Source organism: Notamacropus eugenii, chromosome 2, assembly GCF_028372415.1.
Source record: "Notamacropus eugenii isolate mMacEug1 chromosome 2, mMacEug1.pri_v2, whole genome shotgun sequence".
In the NCBI taxonomy this organism is placed as follows: Eukaryota; Metazoa; Chordata; class Mammalia; order Diprotodontia; family Macropodidae; genus Notamacropus; species Notamacropus eugenii.
In genome coordinates, this window is record NC_092873.1 from 215,972,631 (window position 1) to 215,989,147 (window position 16,517).

A 16,517-nucleotide genomic window follows, 5' to 3' on the forward strand; every position below is an offset into this window, starting at 1 on the left:
AATAGCAAGTTGACTTTGGGCTCATCACTTAAAATTTTTTTGGTCTTTTTTCCTTATCTGTAAAACAGTGACAGGATTTACAGGATTATTTTAAGGCTTAAATGATATTTGTAGAAAAACATTTTGTAAAGTGGGAAAAATGCCAGGAATTTTTCTTATATGTACAAGGGCTTTGATTTCATTCTTTTTTTTTTTTTATTTTGTGCTTAAAAAAAGATTTTATTCCCTGAAAAAACATCTTCCCCGGGGATCCTCTTCACTGGGAAAAAAACTTTAAAAAAATGAAGAATACAAGGATATAATTAATATGCAGCTGCTTTCCATGATTTTATCACTTATGTTTTAGCATATCTCCTCAGTGTTTTTTTTTCATTAAACAAACAAAAATCACTATAAAGAAATTAATGCAAGGTAGGGAGATAAACACTGTCAGTTCTGCTATAACACTGCTTTTGAAAACATGAATTTGTTCCAACATGATTGATACTTAAAGGAACAATTTAGGCAATTTTATCCAGGAAAAACAGCTGTGGAACATAGAAAACTGCTTCCAGTTGTAGAAGAAAGGAGGGCAGTGAGCTATACCCATCTAGTATTACAACTTCATTTAATTTCAGAAAACTTTCCTTCTATCACTTAACAATAATTCACAGGGTACAACCCTTCTGATGCCTACTTCTACAAGCAAACTTTAGGTCTTCTGCAAGGTAAATGCCACTCTTATTGTTGAGTGTGTGCGAGTCTTCATATCCACATTTGGGGTTTTCTTGGCAAAGACGCTAGAATAGTTTGCCATTCCTTCTCCAGTTCTTTTTTTACAGATGAGGAAACTGAGGCAAACAGGGTTAAGTGACTTGCTCAGGGTCACACAGCTAGTAAATGTCTGAGTAAGATGAGCCTTCTGATTTCAAGCCCAATGGCTCTATCCATTGCACCACCTAGCTACAATATTGATTATATATCTTTTGGTACAGAAAGAACTTAGGGGAGAGAAGGGCTGGTCTGTACCCCACGAACTCTATTCTTCCCACTTTCAGTGATGGTCTCACCACTTCACTCGCTGTACTCCAAAGTTGTGGCCTGAGGTTACCCCTTTGCTGGTTGATTTTGCTAACCTTAACTCTATGGGAACTGAAGTGTAAGGCTGAGCAGCAGCCTGAGGCCAGAGACATGGCCACTTTTTATGGTATTTATGTATTTTTTAAACCACATAACATGTATAAAACTGGGTTACCATTTTTATTAGGTTTCTATCTTTTTATGTTAATGACTAAGTTATATGTATTATGCCCCAACTCCATTTTCCCCCTAAATTCTGTGGTTTGTATTGTGTGAGATTTGTGTAGTGTAATAATTTTTAGGAATGCTCATATTATATTGTAGCAGAACTGACTATACTGCAAAAGATGACATTTCAGTGTTTTATACTTTGTTTTCTCTTTCAGGTTCTACCTTTGAAATTTTTTAGAAATTTAGTAATTTCTATTTTTCCTGTAGTGAGACTGATACAGAGTACTGAATATTTTTGATTAGTCCTTTAGTTAACATTTACTGAGTTCCCTTATGAACCATTCTAATTACCAAGTTCTGTGACATTCAGAAAAAGAAAAATAAGTCTTCTTTAACCTTAGTCCTCTGGAATCATAGTTAATCATTGTATTTGATATTAGGGTCAGCTTATAGGGTTGTTATATGCTTGTGAAACATGGATGGTCTACCACCACCATGCCAGGAAACTGAATTGCTTCCATTTGAACTGCCTTAGGAAGATTCTGAGGATCACCTGTCAGGATAAGGTACCAGACACTGAAGTCCTTGCTCGAGCTGAACTGCTAAGTATTCAAACTATGCTTCAGAGAGCGTAGCTCCGATGGGCTGGCCACATTATTTGAATGCATAATGTACGCTTGCCAAAAAGACTATTTTATGGAGAACTTGCATGGGGCAGGCAATCACATGGTGGCCAGAAGAAATGATACAAGGACACTTTCAAGGTCTCTCTCAAGTACTTTGGATTTGACTGTGCAACATGGGAGACACAGGCACACTCTGCATGGCGTGCCCACATAAGAAAGGATGCTGTGCTCTGTGAGCAAAGCAGAATTGAGACAGCACAAAGTAAACGCAGGATGCACAAATTTGGGATATCCACCCCAAATATTCACACGAACTATCTGTGTCTAACCTGTGGTAGAGCATTCTGAGCTCGTATTGGTCTGATCAGCCACAGTTGGACACAATGAAATTTCACTTTATCATGGTGATGTCATTTTGGTCCTCTGCAAAGATGAAGGACAATAACCAATTAGGGTCAGCTAGGTGGCACAGTGGATGGAGTGCACGGTCTTGGAGTCGGACATGTTCCCAAGTTCAAATTTGACCTCAAGTACTTGCTAGCTGTGTGACCCTTGGCATATCACTTAACCCTGTTAACTCCAGTTTTCTTATCTGTAAAATAACATCTGTATTTTTGTCAAGAAAATGCCAAATGGGGTCCCAAAGAGTCAGACAAGACTGAAAAATGACTAAATAATAATTGATAATATTAAGTCTTTCAAAATAGCTTATCTTTGCAAAGTTACTGTCATTGTAGAAATTGTTTTTCCTAGTTCTGCTCACTTTACTCTGTAAGAGTTCATCCAAGTCTTCCCAGATTTCTTTGATAGGCAGAGACAATAGTAGGACAAGTTCATTCAACCCCTTCAAATAAGCTCCTCCTCATTATTTGCCTCCTCATGACATCTTTTAGTGGCATTTTCCATTCTTTCAGATATCTAAGATACAATTTTGAGTTACTTTTGACTTTTTTTCTCACCACAACATACAACCAAATTCTGTTATCTTTTTCCTTCAAAATATCTCTTATACCCACCTTTAGCCACCGTAGCACATTCATGACCTTATTTCTTCTCATTCAAACTATTGTATTGCAATTGTCTCTAATTCACTCTCTTTTCTAATCCATATTGCACACCATGGGCAGATATATCTTCCTTAAATATTTTTTCATCATTTTAATCCCTTGTTCAAAAAACTTCCTGTTAGAATAAAATCCAGATTATTTAGTTGGACACTCAGAGACCTCTACTACATGACTCTAGAGTAACTTGCTACTTACCAACGACTACCAGCCTAACAAACATAGTACCCTGTTACGTGAACTTTCTCCATCTAGACTAGTTTACTCCTATCCTTCTCCTGGACCATTGCCAGTCGTCCTGACTCCTATCTTGCCACTTGCTATCTTATGACCCTGGAGGAGAGAGTGTGATCTGATGACTTTGCACAGCTCTGCCTTATTTACATATAATTCACTTGCAAGTCATTAGCCTTGTGGTCTCATTGGTCCTCTTCTAGAGCAATGGGCAAACAGCAAACCTATGCTTCCAAACAAACTGTACATATTTAAATTGGGATCGCATTCTCCAAAGACATTTTGCTCATGCCATTACTCTGATAGTTGGCCCTTTTTGATCATTTATATGGGCCCTACCCACCCACTGGGTCTTCTTCGAAAACGAAGGATAACACCCAACCCACCCCACCCTTTCAGACTCATTTTTTTCAATGATTATTATCCCTACAGATGCCAATAACACAAATTGTCTGTATCATATTCTACCCTATTTAGCTATTAAAGTTACATTTTGATAGCAAAATTTCTTATCATCTGGAAATATGGAGTGAACTTGAAAAGGTACCTTGTAGTACTAAAGCTTGGCTGTACTAGCTTTAGCAAGCCTTTTATTGTAAGATCAGAGGGGAAGGTCAGTCTCAGGCATTTTAACCTAGCTGGTTAGTTCTTCTACCTATCCTGTGACTTACTGTTCCCAAGCTCCCATATCTTGTATACCTCCAGTATATGGTTTCTGAGAAAATGAGATCGCTTTTTGTATTCCTAATTCTCCTTTATTAAGTTTATATTATAGAAGCAGTTTATGTGGAGATTTGTGATTAGGAAGAGTTTGAAGTTATAAACCTGGAATGAAATTATATCTTAAGTCAACCTGGTCCTAACAGGTTCCAGTTTGGGGGATTTAATTGAGTGGTCAACCTATAATACTTATTCTTAACAACATGAGAGTAATGATCGCTGAATATAGCCCTAAATGATGATTAGTGAAACTTGCTGTTTAAGGCTAAATCCTACAGCACTATATTTAATATTATTCTGAGTCTGATTCTAGGTTTGATTGTTGGAAAATGCTAGTGAATCAATGATGCATGATGCCAGCAGCCCTGTGGAGGTGATATCTGTGAGCTACAGTGGAATGATGTTTCTGGGAAAGCTGGGAGAGTGACTTTGGGCATGAACTAAGGACTCTTGTGACTATTTTCCCAGTGTGATATTTCCTCTTGAATGAAAAATTTTACTACCTGGCTAAAATTCTGAGCCTAGAACAGTGACATTCTGTCAGTACAAATGACTTCCTATATGACTCTTGCCTGAAGTTGACATCAATCTAGGGGAACATTTCCCCCTTTCTGTAGGTATGTCTCTCATTTTCCTTTTATGGCAAATTTCTATAATCATGGTAGGTGGTTAGCAGAAAATATCAACATATTAAATTTTTATCTAATAGACTAATGCTGGAAGACATATGTTACCATAATAAGTTGCATGTATGTAACTTATTCAATCTGAAAGTTATAGTCCTTTCCATATGCTAAACAAATAAGTGGATGAGTATTTGGACTAATCATCTGCTAACTGGTAGTTATGCATTTATGTGCAAGGTTAGGTCCTAGAAATAAACTTGGATATGAATCATGCTCTGAAATGCAAGCAAATTACACAAGAGTTACTTTAAATCTATCCTCATGTTTAGTGTTTAAGAGTAGTGGTCCATGTGGCTATAATAACTACTTGAACATAGCTAAAAACCAAATATGTCTTACTATAGAAAACTCATTTGATATAATCTGGAATTAATGACTTAGTCGGTTCACACATTCCAACCCAGGCCTTTTATTACAATTAAAATAAAGTAAACATCCCTTAGCTAAATTCATTTGTGTGGCCATTAAACCTAGGAATAGGAGTTATCTACTTACAAAGTGTGTTGTTACCTATGAGCTCATGAACAGGATTAGATCCCTAGCATCATCTCATCCTCCTAAAGGGGGAACAGGCAGCTGAAGTGAATAGCTGTAGTGAAAAAAATGTTTGAGGAAGCAATGAGATCAGTGATTCTAATGGAATTCAAAAGTATGTTCTAATAACAAATATTAAAAATTGGGTTCAGAATTTTACATATGTAATTTGTATTTTTCACCTCTCAGGCAATTTAAGAGGGCTAGTTGTTATTTGAATTTCCTAAATGTTATGCATCAGCATAACAATTTATATCACATGGCAGGTTTTTTCCCTCTGTGGGGCTTGGATCTGAGGTGAAGAACAAAATAAATGAATACCAGTCTGAAGCAGTTAAATGATGGTGGAGTAAATGCCAATTTGAAAAGCTCCTCTTAGCCTTAGCTTACATATCCACATTGATAAATATCAAATCTGTAATCTGAAGGGCTAATTCTACAAGTCAGATCCTTACAGATTCTATTACATTATTTCTTCCGTCTGTTGTTGGCAGTGTCTAAATCAAATACCTGATTTAGATAAAGATGTTTCCAGAAGACCAGATGACATTAGGAAATGTTCTCAGAAGCCAGAAAGCTGCATGAGAAGTCTGAGCCTTAAGATGTGATGAACTGATGAAATGGAAATTAGGAATGGGTTGGTGAGAAAGAGACCAAAGGGCCACCCTTCCATCTTACTCCTTCCTCATGTGCCCTTGTTCTTTGTAAGTCCTGCTTACCAAAGGAGACTGCCCTCAATGGTTACTGTCAATGCATCAATTTCTCTCCCTTTTGCCCTCATACTATTTTCATCATTGTAAAACACTTAAGCCTTGTAGTTAAAAACCCTTGATGAAGTGTTTAATAACTTTAGATCTTTATGTATCCCAGTGAGTCAATCTTAAGATGTATAATTGTTATATTAGTGATTCACTGAGGAGATATCATCCTCAAATGGATGATCAAAGGGGGGAATGAGGAAAATTAATATTGTGCTCTATTATTTAGTAACCAGTATCACTCTGGGATCCATCTTTTTCTTCATTTTTGTCAGATCTCAATTCTGAAGGATAGGTAGTTTCTGAAGCAATGTGAGCCCTCCTAGACCCTGAGGAATCTGCTCATTAAAATGTCCACCAATCAGGATGGCTTTGCCTTTGCCAGGGGAGATCCGAATAATGTACTGTCAGGTCAATCAGAAGAAGACACACCTAGGATTAAAAGCCTCTAGGTCTTCACTCTAGATCTTTTGGCACAAATAGAGACACAACAGAGGACCCTTTATTAGTAGGTTTGCAGCCCTGTTAATAAACTATGAAGAAACTATGCATGGAGAATTGCCTCAGTTTACCTTTTTGCTAAATTTCATTCATGATACCACTTCATTATCATTAGTAAATAGAACAACTGGGACTAGGAAGTCATAGATTCAAATCTTGCTTCTGGGGCACACTGTCTCTATGGTTAGAGGCATTTCATTTAATATCTCTGAGTCCAAGTTTCTTTATCAGTAAAATGGGAATGATAGAACCATTGATACTTATCTCACAGTGTTATTATCAGGTTTAAAGGAGACAATGCATGTTAAGTGCTTTGCAAACTTTAAAACACTACAGAAATGTTAGCGATGATAGCGATGATGATGATGAGGATGCATAAAACTCAAGTATCCTGATCTATGGTTCATTGTTCTTTTACCATCTTTATACTAGCATCAATCAATCAACAAACATGTTCAAGGAGGACTAGTGCCTCTGGCATGAGGATTGCCAAGCCCTTTTTAGGTTTGTTCACCCACCTTTGGTGTTCACTAGACACTCAACTCTCACCTGTGACTCCAAGCAGCTGTAGCATGCTTGGAGAGATCCTGGTGGTCAGATCCTGGTGAACTATCTTGGCAGACAGGCTAAACTGGCTTAAGGGTAATTGATAGGCCTCAAACCTATCTGTCAGTTAGGAGAATGTCTACCCCACAAATGTGAAGATTTCTCCCAGCAGAATGGGCAGATGAGAATAATTTGTTCCAACAACCACGAAATTGGCTAACGCAGGTGGTGTGGAGTACTTAGAGCTTGGTCAGACATCAAAGATGCCAAGGTCATCTACTGGATCTTGGGCCATCATCAGTCATCCTCACTTTTGTCTTGCCACTGGACTTTGATGACTCAGGAAGAGAGAGTGAAACTGACCACTTTGGGCAGCTCTGCCTCACTTAAATCCAGTTGACATGCATGACGTCACTGATCTTCAGAAACGAAGGGCAAACAACATTAAACCCTTACTCTGTGCAAGGCTTGGGTCTCAGTGCTGGGATTGCAAAATACAAACTAATTCCTTTTAATTATCTTATATTCTATGGGGGAAAACTCTATGTACAGTTATATAAAAATTAATATATAAAATTATATATGTTATACATATATAGTACATAAATAATAGTCTATAAGAAAATGATATTTAGATTGGGTTTGAGATTTCATTAGTACTGGAAACTTCTCAGTAGGAAATTCCCTCTCCCAGTGCAGATCAGCAACTGCCCTGCAACTTATATCCTAAGAGAGTTGCTTGGACATGATAAGGAGATGATATAATGTTAGGAAATCACAGCTGCGACTAGGAGAAATTGAGAGAGTTAATACTCTTGGAAGCAGAGTAGCTGTTATTGCTTCTTATTTTTTTCCTCTTTCTGAAACAGACATGTAAAAGAGTCACATGGGATGGGTAGGTGTGAATGGGTTACTGTCTTCATTATCAGAGGGAGTACCTACATTGATGAATCACAAATACATTAGAGTTTTAGAATACCTTTGAATGAGGGAGAAGTCAGATTGAGGTATCTGAAGCCAAGGACACAGGACTGGCTCTACCACTATTAAGAGTTGGGTTCTTTTGGTGGAAAAAGTGAATCTTGAGAAGTTGAGGAGGCACAGGGAGGACATCTAGATTCAAGTCACAGGATGAAATAATCAAGAGTGGCAAGTAGGGGGTTTCTTACCTGGAAAGCATAAATGAAGAAGGTATAGGAGAAAATTCAAGTACAAATTTTAATTTATTACAAGAGGTACTTGGAAACAACTGAAAGATTATGAAAAGGGAAATTATATGATTAAAATTTCACTTCAGGAAAAAAATTCTGTCCTCTCTACAACAGAACAAGTTTACTATGAGAACACTCTTGGTCCTAGCTTAATTAAATAATTCAAACAAATTATGTTTCCAAAAATAACAGACTGCTTTTTACTGAACTAGATTTGGTAGAATAAATACATGTTGTTAATTTATTATATGCAGTATAAGTTGGTGTAATTGATCCTTGGACCATTCTAAAAGTTTTGTACCTTAAGTCTTAAAATTAATTCAAGATCTTTATTGATATGTGGCTGGAATAATGCAATTACTACATAGGCAGTTTGATTCCTTAAACTGATGTGGTCAGCATATGTGCATCATTTTGCTAAACATGTTGTGATACTACCGCAACAAGATGAAAATATCACTTTGGGTCTTTTTTTAATAGTTCATATTACATCTTGTTTTGAAAATAGCATGTGTGTGTGTGTGTTTTAAGCTAACCCTTTACATATATAAAGACTTCAATGAAACCTATGGTTAGAACACAGATTTCTATCCTTGGGAGGAAGAGATAAATTAAAAATATGAGGATGGGGATATGAACTCTGTGGACAGTGAAAGTTAATAGAACTCCCTGCAATAGATATCAGTAGTACAATAAGAGAAAAAGGTGGGAAAGATGAAACTGTACTATAATTCTGCCCATTTGGTAGACAGGAGAGAGTGCCCACGTACTAACAAAAAATCCAGTCTCCTAAGTGTTCGCCCCTTTAACATGCTAAAATTTATACAGTAAGGAAAGAAAATCAGGATTTAAAAAAAGAATTACGACTTTATTGAAATAAAATGGAAAGAACATAAGTGAACTTTGATTTTAGTATAGCATTAAAACTTGGACAATACTAAAAAAGAATTATGAAATAAAAGAATGACAAAAATGCAAGCATGAAAAAGATATAACAAGAAAAGTATTTGCTGAAAAAGATTCTGCAGTCATTTACTACTTTTTAAAATGAGTTGCTTTATATTATTTTTAAACTTCATTTTCATAGCTAAATTTAATTCAATTCAACAAACATTTATAAATACGGGGCACTGTGCATGGTTCTGAGGATTTAAAGAGGGATCCAACACAGACTTTGCTTTCAAGGACTTCACAGTTTGATAGAAGATGATGCATACTTCTGACTGTGATATACGGGGAAATGTTGAGTTGAAGAGTTAATTCCAGGGATGTCATGAACAAAAGCATACAAACAAAAGAAGGGAGAATGAGAATGGAAGATGAAGAGTCATCCAGTTTGCCTGGGGAAGGGAAGTATGGGATAAGGCAGAACAGATGGCTTGGGGCAAGTTTATGGAGCGCCAGTGATGAACTTCTAAAGGTTTTTGATTAAGGGAATTATCAGAGTGGTTCATTAGGAAGATTACTCAGACACTGATGTGAAGGATAAATTGAAGAGTAGATAGGCTGAAGACAAAAGGAACAGTTAAGAGGCTACTAACTGGTTTAGGTGTGAAAAGATTAGGGCATAAACTAGGGCAATTACAGTCGGAACTGAGAGTAGGGGATGAATATGAGAGAGAAAACAGAGAATGAGGGGAAGGACTTGGCAAACGATCATTCTGAGACTAGGTAAGAGAGGGATAACTGAGAGACTGGTTAACTGGGAGGATAAGGTGCCAGCTATAGACATAGAGAAGTGTGAGAGAGAGGTAGAATTTTTAGATGGGGGAAGGATAAAGCAAGGTCTGTGTTGGATCCATCTCTAAAAACAGTTTTGGATATGTTCAGTTTGAACTATTAATTGAGCACTCAGATGAAACATTCATCATAAAGCTGGAAATTGGGAAATGCATCTTCAAAGAGATATTTGATTGGAGCTGTTAACTTAGGAGTCATCTGATAATTGAAGCCTTGGGAATAGATTGTATCACCAAAAGACAGAGAATAAAGAGGAAAGGTGGCAAAAAAAAGAAACTTGAGGGACTTCTATTTTAAAAACTTTATTGGTATCTTTTTACCATCTGTATTTCCCAATGTCTTCCCCTTTCTTTCACCTCTTAGAACTGTGCCTTATAGCAAAGAAAAAAAAAGGGGAAAAAAAGTTCATTAAAATTGGCCAATAGAAAAAAATCTGACATTATATGCAACATTCCCTCCACCTCTTCAAAGAAGGAAAATACCTTTTCATCTCTTCTTTGTCATTACACTATCATAAAATTTAGGTTAAATTTTTTCTAACTTAGTGCTAATATAAATATTTTAATGTTTAATGTTTCCATGCTTCTCTTCCTTCTCCATATTCATCACTCTTTTTATCACAATAATATTTCATTACATTCACATGCCAAGATTTGTAGAACTATTCCCCAACTAGGGGGAGTCAATTTTGCTTCCATTTTGCTATTTTAAAAATGCTAACATAACCATTTGGAGCATATATAGCACCTTTTTGTCCTATCTTTCTCCTATAACACCACCAAAAGAGTTGCTATAAATAAGTTGGGTTATAATGGGACCTTTCTTTTTATCACTGACTTCTTTGGAGTACAGGCCTAGCAGTGGGATATTTGGGTCAAATGGCATGGACCTTTTAGTCACTTCCTTAGTATAATTTCAAGTTGCTTTCTAGAATGTTTTGACTAATTCACAGTTCTTCCAACAGTAAATTAGTATGGTAAGACATTCCCTTTAGAGTGTGAGAGGAGGGTGAGGAGTTAGCAAAGGAAACAGTGGAGGGATGGTCAGGCAAAGTAATACATAGGATCTCAAGGTGTCTCACCGTTCATTTAGTGCAACTCTGTCATTTTCCAGATAAGGAAACTAAGTCCCAGGGAGATTAAATATTTTTGCCAAGGTTACACAAGTAGTAAACATGGGACTGTAATATCATGGAAGCTAAGGAAGGAGAGGTTATCAGACAGAAGGGGTGGATAAACAGTGTCGAAACCACAGGAAGAACTGAAAAAGAATCAGAACAAAAGAAAGACTGTTGCATTTTGGACAAAGAAGTTTCAGGAAAACAATGAACATAGGAGCCAGACTGCAATAGTCTGAGAAATGGTGAGGACAGGAAGTCAGCAAGCATAAACTATATTTTGTATACATTTAGTAGTGACGGGCAAGAGGAAGGTGGGACAAGAGTTGAGGTGGGAGTCAGGGTCAGGGGAAAAGGAAGGGCTGAGTTTGTTTGTAGCCTGAAAGTAGGAAGCCAGAGAAGAGAGAGAGATGGAAGATCACCAGAGAGTTTAGCTTTGCCAGGAAGTTAATTCCTCCTCTAGGGAGGAAAAAGTTAAGAGTAAAATTCATAGACCATATAGCTAATTTATATCAGATCACAAAAGAAGAAATGATGACAAAAACAAATGAAAATCTGGTCCTCTACAAAAGTTGGAGAGAAATAATGACAGTAGTTATAGGGTGTTTTGAGATTGCAAAGCGATTTACAAAATATTACTTCCATTTGATCCTTACAAGGTCTCTGAGGTAGGTGCTATTGTATCCCTAGTTTACAGGTGCAAAAGCAGAGGCAAGTAGTGGTCAAATGACTCACAGAACTAATAAGTAGTTGAGATGAGATTTGAGCTGAAGTCTTTTTGACTTCAGCATTCAGCCTACTGTGCTATCTAGTAACCTTGAAAGAAAGTAAACAGTATCCTTTGTTTTACAAACCAAGGAGAGGGAGGGACAAAAAAATGCGGCCAAGACAGTCTTATGCAGGTGGGGGTCAAAGTTGCAGTACAACAAGCCACTATCTTATAGAGGGCAAATGAGTCATGGAGCTGAAAATCCAGAATCAAATACTAAAGAATAGAGGCAAAACCCAGCCAAAAGAAGGTTGAAAGGTGAGGACATCAAGCTCCCAGTTCAGTCTGTAACCGTTTGGCACTGGGCAAGAAAGAGAATGTTGTGCTGGACGAAGAATTATCTCAGTTTCTCACACTGTTTGTGGGCAAGTGTGCCTTTTTAATGTTCAGCCATGTCTAGCTCCATTACCATCCTGCAGTTTCTGTTGAAATTTCTTCAGCTGGGGAGCTTACAGCATCACCTTTATCATCATTTATTATATCAACGACTAAGTGCATTCAATGTTGGACACCTTCTCTAGACTTTTCTGGGAAGATATTAGGATCAACTATTGCTTGCCAGGAAGAGTAAACCACATCTTGGGTGTGTGTCATGGTATAATCAAGAAGATGTGAGCTCAGTCCCAACTTGGACATTAACTGGATAGAGAATCATAGGCAATTCACAACCTCCTTTGGCCTCAGTTTCCTAATCTGTAAAATGAGGAGGCTGAACTAGATCCCTTATAGGGCCATAATTTTATAAAATTAATATTGAGGTTTTCTTATTATCTAATTCCCCTAGATGCTGGACTTTGGGAATAGGGCTGTTTAGGAAGGGGACCAGGACATAAGAGCCCAACAATGAAATATAAGTTTCTTTCAGAAAGGCACTGTTTCATTTTTGCCTTTGTAGTATCACAGTATCATAGAGTAGAGGCTTTATAGATGCTTGCAAGCTGATTTATTATATTCCTTAATTCCCTCTCTAGCTTGCAGCAACCTAAAAGCGTACAATTGATGTTTTCCCACTTACTGCTGGACAACAGATTTTCTGAATGATCAGTCTCTTGGTCATGGCACGGGTGTTAGCAGTGATTAAAAAAAAAAAGCTCACCCTTGTGGTAACACATGGTTTCTTTCAGATTAAGTAACTCAGGCTGTATCCTATAGAAATGTGTCTCTCACCTGAGCAACTTTCTGGTCACTGTTACACAAGGACTCCCTTTGGGACATATAGACCATAAATTAGGTGCTTTATCACCCTTTTACTTGTTAGCTTCCAATAGAGTGAAGGGACTGGCCCAAAAGGAACTTGTACTCAAATCTACTACAATAGTATAAACACCCCAGAGTGCCTGATTGAATAAAAGGAATAACTGTAGTAACTCTGGACCCCCTATTGATCTCGGAATGCAAGTAACATAAACACCATAAACAGACAACACAATCATAAATATTCCCAAACCATTTGACCATATTGTTTACCTAGCTGCTCTTCAGGCATTTGCTTTGTAATTTGCCTCCCCTTAGACATCTAATTTAAACATGTACCTATAGATGTGCTGCCATTTTTAAGTGCTTTTGACTTCTCCATGTCAATATAATCTTCATTTCAGGCATTAGATCGTCATCATTATCCTCAACGTAAGTACAGCACTTTAATCTCTACAGAGTACTTTATGCGCGTCATGGCATACTCTTTCAGGACTCTTATTAACCTTGCAGAGAAAGTATTATAGACGTTATTTCTCTCATTTTCCAAATGATGAAGTGGCTAGCTGATGAGTTTCAGTTATCTCTAGTATAATATGCTGTTTCTCATCTCTCAAGATTTGGTGTCCCAATGTACAGGTTACGTCAAAGGAAATGATCCTGCAGCACTGGAGTTAATATAGATAAGTGGCATGTAGACCAGGTGAGCTATGACTACCCCATAAAGAAGCTGCAGGTAAAGTTGGGCAGACAGGACTACAGGTATAAATGTAAGAACCATTCTAGACCTGACATTTAATATATCACTTCTCTGTTGTGCAAAACAATCATCATCCAGAGAATAAAAAGAAATAGAAGATGAAATGTTTAATTTCTCATCTCTAAGATCCAAGGCTATCATCAGTCAAGAATATAAACTCATCTTATTTTGTTATGCTTCTAAGGGAATCTGATATTACTGCAAAGGGCCATGGGTAGGCTGGATATGATTGCAGCATTAACACAACTAGGAATAGATGTTTCTCTGTTTTAATAATAATGACTTGCATTTATAAAGTATCTTAAGATTGATGTTTCTTAGGACTTCCTGAGTTGGATAGTTTAATGATTAGTATTGCTCCCATTTTATAGATGAGAAAATTGAGTCTGAAGAGAAGTTAAATGTCTTACCTGTGGTTTCATGGCTTGCAAGTGTCAAAGTTGGTATTCAAAACCAAGGTCTTCTGACTCCAAATCCAGTGATCTTTCTGCTACTCCATGTAGCTTTTTTCTCTCCTCTCCTCTTCTCTTCCTTGTTTCCTTCCTTCCTTCCTTCCTTAGTACAATGAGATTCTAAATTTGGAATAAGAATAAGTTAATATCTTGGTGAGGCTTTTTAAAAAGATATTTTTAGCTATTTCCTGTTGAGATATTTTATTTTAAAATTTCTTAATTGTAGAAATTGAATAGCCTAGTGGATAGAGAAGTGGTCTTGGAGTCTAGAAGCCATAGATTCAGATTCTTCATCTACTGCAACACTGACTGTGTGATTGACTACAAGTAAGGCACTTAACCTCTCAATGCTCCAAGCAATGCTCTAAAACTACAAATACAGGTAAGTTGCTGATCTGCCCCACTGGGGGAAATGTCCATATCAGGGAGTTTTTCACATTGATGAAATTAGGATATGTAGACCATCCCCTGAAATAAACAAACAATTAAATGGAGATCGATATTATTCATCAGATTTAAATTGTGCTATGAGCTTTCACTGAAAAACAATTTCCTAGGCAGAACCAAGATGGTAGAGGACAGGCTGGAACCTAACTGAGCTCTATATTCTCATCCAAACAACTTTAAAATAATGTCTCAAATCAAACTGCAGAACAACAGAGCCAATAAAAGATCAGAGGGACACATTTTCCTAGTCTAAATCAACTTAGGAAGCTTGTTACCGAGGTCTATAACACTGGGGTGGGTACAGGCCAAAAGCTTGGAAGGAGCACCAGTGGTAGGCCTTAGAGGCAGCCATGTAACAGCATCAGCTTCAGGAGGTCTCAACACAGAGATGATAGGGGGTTGGAGAACTGGTCAGAAATAGATTATAGCAGATCCTTTGCTGGTATTGGCACAGCTGGCATTGACTGGCAAGTCTATTGCTCATATACAGTTCCAGGGTAGAGAGGCATGCTTGTTATCCGTTACAATGAAGGAAGGGCCCTGGTCATAGTTTCAGGGACAAGAGCAGTTATGGTTGCAGGGGAACCTGAGTTCCTTCCTGATAAAGACCAAAATTTAGACCAGGATAGCAGTGACTACACCTCTCCCAAGATAACATCACCTTGTGGAAGCACTGAAAACTTGCAGACCTCCAGAACTAGCTCTAAAAACAGCAGCATGAAAAAGCCTGGAGCTTGACACAGTGACTCCCCTACCCCAGGAGAGCAGAGTGTAACTTTAATATAAAGTTGAAAGTGAAGAAATAGAGTGGGAAAATGAGCAAACAGCAACAACAGAAAACCACTTGATCATAAGAAGGGATTACAGTGGTAGGGAAGACCAAAATAAAAACTTACAAGACAACAAACGTGAAAATAACTACGAGCAAAGCCTCAAAGAATAGTGCTAATTGGATCCAAGGCCAGTAAGAATTCCTGGAAGAGTTAAAGAAGGAGATATTTGGTAGAGGAAAAATTGGGAAAAGAAATAAAAGTGATACAAGAAAACTATGGGAAAAAATTAACAGCTTGGTAAAAGAAGCACAAAAAATACTGAAGAAAATAACACCTTAAAAAAACATTATTGATCTAATAGTAAAAGAGGCAAAAAAATTCACTGAAGAAAAGAACTCCTTTAAAAGCAGAATAGGTCAAATGGAAAAGGAGGCATAAAAATTCATTGAAGAAAATAAGTCCTTAAAAATGTAATTGAGTAAGTGGAAGCTAATGACTCCATGACACTTTAAGAAACAATAAAACAAAGTAAAAAAATTTAAAAAATATTAGAAAATGTGAAACATCTTATTGGAAATACAACTGACTGAGAAAATAGGTCAAGAAGAGATAATTTAGGAATTTTTGGACTATTTGAAAGCCATGATAAAACAAAGTTTAGACATAATATTTCAAGAAATTATAAAGGAAAACTGCCTTGCTATCTTAGATCCAGAGGGTAAAATAGAAATAGAAAGAATTCATCAATCACTTCCTGCAAGAGATCCCAAAATGAAAACTTCCAGCAATATTATAGCCAAATTCCAGAGCTTCTAGATTAAAAAACATATATGGCAAGCAGTCAGAAAGAAATAATCCAAATAATGTGGAGCCACAGGCAGGATCATACAAGATGTAGCAGCTTCCATATTAAAGGAGCAGAGGGCTTGGAACTAGGATGACAACCAAAAATAATCTAACTAGAAAAAATGAGTATAATCCTTCAGGGGGAAAATGGATATTTAATGAAACAGAAGACTTCCAATTATTCGCAATGAAAAAAACCAGAGCTGAATAGAAAATATGACATTTAACATTTAAATAAGACTGAAGAGAAGCATAAGAAGATAAACAGGAAAGACATTATAAAGAGACTCATTGGGGTTAAACTGTTTG

General features: G+C 37.0%; 1 long non-coding RNA gene across 1 annotated transcript in view; it reads right to left on the bottom strand.

The window, feature by feature from the left end:
- LOC140526795 (uncharacterized) overlaps positions 1-15,887 on the bottom strand; it is a 56,192-nt gene extending 40,305 nt beyond the window's left edge. Inside the window, exon 1 of the long non-coding RNA XR_011974529.1 lies at positions 14,101-15,887. This is a non-coding gene — a long non-coding RNA (uncharacterized lncRNA). The remainder of the gene's footprint in view (positions 1-14,100) is intronic.
- Between the last annotated feature and the right edge of the window lie 630 nt (positions 15,888-16,517).